The sequence below is a fragment of the Notolabrus celidotus genome, chromosome 19, assembly GCF_009762535.1.
Source record: "Notolabrus celidotus isolate fNotCel1 chromosome 19, fNotCel1.pri, whole genome shotgun sequence".
Lineage (NCBI taxonomy): Eukaryota > Metazoa > Chordata > Actinopteri > Labriformes > Labridae > Notolabrus > Notolabrus celidotus.
In genome coordinates, this window is record NC_048290.1 from 12,474,091 (window position 1) to 12,481,263 (window position 7,173).

The window sequence follows — 7,173 nt, forward strand, 5'->3', positions numbered from 1 at the left end:
TACACAGTATAAACCACAACTTTTAAAACAGCAGAAGGTGGCTGCTCACGCCTCGGTTGACACCACGCACCAGTTGTGCGGGCCAACTCGGTGTGAATTAGGTTCATAGTGTGCTTGTCTGCCAGCGGACGGGCCAAATTAAATTATTGTAATCAGAGTTGCCTAACATACCTGCACATACCTTTTACTTCTGAGGGGAATGTTTGAAACTGCTGAGCCATAAGAAGCATTTTGGTCCTTGTGTTAATCCTAAAATGGCCAATATATTCAAATCATATAACTGTGTGAATTTTAGCCAGTTGAAAAATGGCTGAAACTAGGTCTGGGACATCTCAAATTTCAAAGTTGAAATTCCAGTTAATGCTCCCAAAGATTGAAGTCAATGAACCTTGGATTGTCCTCCAACTTTTCTCCTTACTTTGTCTTCTGGGTCACTCTGGTCCTCTGTCCAGATGTTTTTGTTGTTGTGTAAGTGTTTGCTGTTGCTTACTCAGAAGTGTTATAATAATAACAATAATAAACACCCACAGAGGAACTTACAAACATGTGAACATTTCTTTGTTTTTCAGAAAGAGTCATGGAGCCCTACTTTTGCCTGAAACGCTGCATGTGCTTTGGTTGTATCACCTTCTGAATATTATTCTTGTTTGTTGAATAAAATCCCACAAAATATCTCCCTTGTTTCATGCCCTAATGGTATTACATGTAGTTTTTTCAGACAGAATTTTTAACAGCATGATTTGGTTAAGTCAAAAAATTTGAATATTACAGAAAACACCAGGGGGGCACTGACTCATCCCACCAAAGGGATTTAGAGTGTAATTTTCTCAGGAATGCTTCGACCTCTCGCCTCAGGGCACCATAACTGAGTGATGCCCTTTCAGTGTTGCCTAAAGACTCACACACATGCCCACACAAGTGTTTTTTCACTAAATCTTAAAACAATTGACATTCCCCCAAATAACCATGATGCTTGTATTTTCCACCCCTCTTCCTCTGTAGCCTATAGGTGCATAGGCCTGCTTTTCACATTAGCAAGATTGGGAAACAAAAACCTCATGGCATCATTTGACCTAGGAGAGCACCACTATATGAGTAAACTCAAGGCAAAAAAATAAGAAAGAATCTTCTTTTAAGTTGAATAAAATTCACAGCACACTTCGTTTGCAAGCAGATCATATATGTTGCCTCACTTCAGGTTGAACAATGAACACAGTCATTTTGGCATGCTCCTCAAAGGGCCTGGACCAGCTAATTTAAGCCCACAGGACTCTTTACCATCCGAGCGCATTACCAAGGAAAGGACAGTTCACTCACAGGGGAGGATTGAGGGCAGAGGTGTTTATAACATGAGCTTTGCTTACACAGACATTCACTGCTGCTAGTCACAGCACTCCTGTATGCACATTCCAAAAAAGAAAAGAAAACTGCATTCATGAGACCACTCTCCAGCTTGTCTCCAGCTGTTACAGCGGAGCACTCGGTTGCATCTGTTTCTGATAATGTGCATGCTTGGTATTTTCTCTTTCTTCAGTTTGTTTGATTTGATTTGATTGAAAAATCTATTGTTTTCAATTATCATTAAGGGAACATTACATGACTATAAATTGAATAAGTGTTGAAAGAAGTCCCAGAGATAGACCAACATTGCCATCTTATTAGCTTCTAAAAAATAAAGCTTTCTTTTATTCAATGAAGTGCTGCCACCCAGTAAAAGGCAAACATTTTGCATCACGCCACTGTATTCTTTTAGTATAGATTTCAAGATTATTTTATTGGTTTTTAAATCTCTTAATGGATTTGTTACTTCTTATTTATCAGGTTTGCTTATTTATCGTATAAGCCTGTGAGAGCCCTCAGGTCTTCGGGTAGTGGACTTTTAATTGTACCCCCGGTGAGGCAGCTTTTTGTCATAACAGCCCACGTCTGTGGCTGCACAGAACATAAACATTTTTAAAAGCAAACTGAAGACCTATATTTTTCAGTCTTGCTTTTAACTGAGTCTTATTCTATCTTACGTTATTTATTTATTATCTATTTAAAATTTTAGTCATCTTCTTAATTATATACAGTCTTATTTTAAATGATTATAGACACATATAATATTTATTCAATTGATTTTAATTTTATTTTTATTTTTTTCTTTAACCCTACTGTTACCCTCAAATTTATTAACATCTTTTATCCTAGGGGTCAATTTGACCCCAGCAATTAAAAACCTCCAGAAACTGATTGTGACCTAGGTTTAGGTACTTTATGTTTCTTTGTTGAAAACCTAAATAGCCCTTTAAATGATATATATCTCAATCATAAACACAATTTCCGCATTTAGAAGGACTTTATTTGTAAAACAGAACATCAAACTGCTGTGAGTTTGTCATGCTCTCGTCCGCACTGCCTTGTTTCTATGTTATCAAAATGTCTTTGGAGACATGGTGGCTGGAAGTATTACATTGCAATCTGAAGGTTAGCGGTTCGATCCCAGCTCCTGTTGTCACATGCGGAAGTGTCCTTGGGCAAGACAGTGTACTCCAAACAGTTCCCGCTGATGTTCAGTGGCTGTCAGTGGTGTGTGAATGTGTATGAATGAGATTAATACTGATGATCCCTTACTATAGCAGCCTCTACCATCATTGAGTGAATGTGGTGTGAATGGGTGAATGCGACGAGTAGTGTGAAAGAGCTTTGAGTTGTCAGAAAGTTGGAACATATCAATATTTTATTTTTATGTTTTCCTAGTTCTCCCCATTAAATTAGGAAAAGTCATGGAATATGAAGCCAAAAAAATGTTGTTAATCCATAATTCAGAGACGATGAATATTGAATGGGATCCAATTGACCATGGATTATTTCATTTTTTAATTTAATTAAATCTTATCATTTAAAGATATTTGTAGATTACATCTCTGCATTAATTTATTTTACTGGTTAAATCTTTTAGTGTCTCTTTATCGTAATTCATTTCATTTTGGTCAGTTTTAACATCTTATTTTAGATATCATGACAGCATTTCCTCAGTTTGTTCAGCATTTTTTTATTTTATTTTATTCTATTTTTGTATTTGAGTCTGCTCATTTCTTTGTACTTTTAATTCATTCTATTTTTATCATTTTTTAAAGCACTTGTGTTGCAATATCATTGTATGAAAAGCGCTTTACAAATTAAGTCTAATTGATTGATTGATTGATTGATTGATTGATTGATTGATTGATTGATTGATTGATTTATTTATTTATTGATTGATTGATTGATTGATTGATTGATTGATTGATTGATTGATTGATTGATTGATTGATTGATTGATTGATTGATTGATTACACTGGACCTATGATAATATTGCTATAACTGTTTGGCTTGAATGCAATGGATAAAGCCTTTCAGATTTAGAGATGCGTGTATTGACATAGTGTTACATAATTTGAATGTGTCAGCAAGTAGAATCTGAAAGCCATTCAAGAAGAGCTGTGAACAAACGTGGGAATTGACTCCTTTGATACCATGCTTTTACCTTTTCTATTGAAGGCGTCAGCTCCTCCTCCGCACCATCGTGAGAACTAAGGAAGAACATCTGCAGTGTGACAGTAAAAGCATCTTGAATCAGTCTCACGCAGCCTCCAAACAAGACTTGGCTGTCTCATGCTTCTTTTTGGTCAATTAAATCTGTCTAGCTTCTCCTCCTCGCTATCAGCCCTAAACAGAGCAGATGAGGGTGTTTCCCAAGGAAGACATGATATGTTAAAGAATCCTGTTTTGAGCGAGGTTGTGTTTACAGAATGACCTCTCAAAGTTTAATTCAACATTGTTTATCTTTGTTAGTGCTTCAGTGGCATTTCCGAAATAGTTTTCCAAGAAGCTGCTCTAGCAGATTGAGAAATACACTCCTCTCTTCTTCGTTGAATGTACATTATACACAGTTTTTTTTTTTGTTGTGTTAACTGTTGCGATATGCTGAGACTTGTGATGTTTTATGGTATCCACAAGTTTCTGGCCTCTGCTGGACAAGTAAAATACTGTATTATGTATGATGAAATGCAGTGACAAGACATCAAAATAAAAGGAATTATACATTATCTTGGAGTTTTCTTTGTTTTTTTGATTTTATCTTTCCAGCGAGAGGCTCCATCAAAGTACTACTCCACGTCTATCCACAATGCCTGTGCCTATACCTCAAAATATATATGATATTTTCAGGAGTGTTCCCATTCCTCACCTCTGTTCAACTTTGAGACCCTGATCGTGCCCTGAACAGGAAGTATCATGTCCCTGGCATCCGTGCGTACAATTATCTCACTTCCCAATGTTTATGTGCACAGTTTGAGGATGCAGGCTAGGAAACATTGTAGAGAAACAGAGACCACCACACCCAACCCCAAACAAAAGAGATAGTTGTTTAACAGGTCGATAATGACACTAGTTCCGACCCTAAGCCTACACCAACCCCAAAGCTGCTGTTTGATACTAATCCAGTTGTATAAACAAAACTGGAGAAACTATAAATAATGGTGTTTATTAATAATTTCTCTAGGATTTATATTGGCAGTTTTACTCTTTATTGCATTGAGTTCAGTGACTGAATGATATTTACTCTGGGTGACCTTTCACTTCGCTTGGCTGAGATGAGACTGGAACTCCATCAAACAGCTGGCAACATTGTTACAAGCATATTGTACATCCTATCATAGTGTTCCATGGCTGATCTGTATTTAAGTACAGCCGATTGTTTTCTTGAGCGCTGAACAATAACTCCACAATATCTTAGTTGTGATCTGTTGGTGTAATAGTATTTCTAAAAATAAATCAAACAACACAGCAACAACAACATTAAACATAGTAGTCAGAACAGCACGTTTATTCATCTGCATGGTTTAAATGGTATTCAGAAAACATGCTCAAATACAGACACACGACTTAAAAAAAATTAAAAATAGGTTTTCTTGTTAGCATTCTGGACCACTACTTTACAGGGTGGTGTTTTTCTAACCAGTTAACTGGACAGATTTATGTGCTTCAACAAGAGACAATGGACTTTTTGGAGAACATCCTGAGCTCTCTGCCAAGGGCGCTATAAGTTGAGTTTTCATTTAGAATGCCAAAAAACAGGAAACTAAAGATCACATCACCCACTCTTTCACAAGGACTTTGGTTATTCCCCTCTTCAGCATAATATTGGAGTAAAATTCTGAAAAAGATGACAGGAAAAGTAATGCATCTGATTCAAAGACCTAGATTTTTTTCTAAAATATGTTGTTAGTGAACTTAGTTTCCCAAAGTTAAAGTGTGTCTGCATATCAAATGATTGTGTCCACAAATTATTTACCATTTTAGTAATGCAATTAATTAGTAGCAGTAGTAAAGAAAGTGCTTTAACACAGACAGCAATAATTCAGCTAACTGTGGGATGGCAAAGTCATTTCTGAAGTGTCTGATAGCAAATGTGAAGGTCCTCTCAAACGTACCACCAAAAAGTCGACATAAGTGTTCACTGACTGGGAAGCCAAAAGATTTAGAGCACCCCCTGCTGACTGGCTACAATACAGGTCATTCTTTAGCTTACAGCTATGCTTTTCTCCTCGCACCGTAACCCAGCCACTGCATCTCAGCTGCTCGGGGGGAGCTAGGCTAGCTAAGCTAGGTTGGCCCGCACCGGCTACTGTCACTAAACTTTCCCTGAACTTTTCTCTGCTTCAAATCGACACAAGAACATGTTATGCTGTGGATTGTGCTGATCTGAGGGATCTTAAATGTTTATGTGACACAAAATACCAGTCCCAAAGTTACACTCATAAAAATACATTAAATACAGTATTTACATAATCAAAATAGCAAATAACTGGATAATAATGGCTTTTAATGACAAATGATGGTAAATGATGTCAAGTGAAATCACTACCACCGCTGCAATTGCACAGTTGAATTACTTGATCGGACAAGATCATTTGAGTGTACAGGATAACTTGTGTCCACAACATAAAAAGTATCGCTTTATGGGGCTTTGGGGCTGGCCTCAGCAACAACCAATAACATGACTGTTTGCACAGCGAAATGCATATTTGATGAGGAAGTGACTCAGTAAAGAAAGACCAGTGCTGTAGCTTGTAGCGTTGATGTCTCACAGGAAGTGTTCAAAATAAATATGTGCAGTATACAGAAGCACTGTAAACGTAAACATTCTTGAACAATATCAGCAGCACTTTCTACGTGAGTGAGTGATAATAAAAAAAAAAAAGGTTTGTGTCAATATTAGTTTCCAAATGCTAATATTTAGCAAACAGCACAAAGCAAGATAGTCATTTAGCTAAGTGTCGGCATGTCTATTTTTCCTGTTACAAGTAAAAATCTATCAAGTATCTGTGGCTACAGCTGAGAATGCTTCATACAAATAAAAGTGAGCGTTACATTACAAGATTAATGATGTTTGTATATCTGATGAAAAGACCGTATAAAAAATGAAGCAAATCCTCAGCGAATGCCATATTGGAAATGCCTAACACAACCTAACTTTGTCGGAGCTAGTGTATGGTAAAGAGGCAGGCCTTTAGCCTTTTTGCTAACAGCGACAGGGTGCCCGCCTGTCAATCTAGTCAGCCATGTCCTTAATTGGGCGAAACTGGTAAGTTTAATATCTTTGAAAATACTGAGTTATAAAAAAATTCACCCCCTGTACAGTGTGTGCCGATACAGAAATGAGCTACTCAGATCGAAACAGGTTTTTTGAACAAGGCTGTAAACATTTTTATTAATGCTGCAAAGATCGTCTTTTTTGAATGGCTGTGTAAGTGGTTTCTGGTGTTTCTGCAGCCAGCCTCAAGCAGAAGCTCGATGAACTGATGTTTTTAACACTTCCGCATGGCCTTCATATTTTAAGGCCGGAGGTTGCCACTTGGAATAAACCTGTTATGCTGGCTTTTCTATTGTATTTATATTTAAACAAGTTTAATTGGTTTCCAAATAAATCCATTCAATCCATATCGTATCCCCAGAACACAGCACAGCACGGAAAAGGTCAGAGCTGGTCACTGAGGTTGGTGTTTTTCTTCCTTCAGGAGCTTTAACAAAGACATCCTGGGATTGTCTGTTGTAGGGCAGTAAAGTGTTCATTTGGTTAAATTGAGAAACAAAAGAGCTAATTTTCTATCTGAACACATTATTATCATTCCCTCATTTATTGGTTC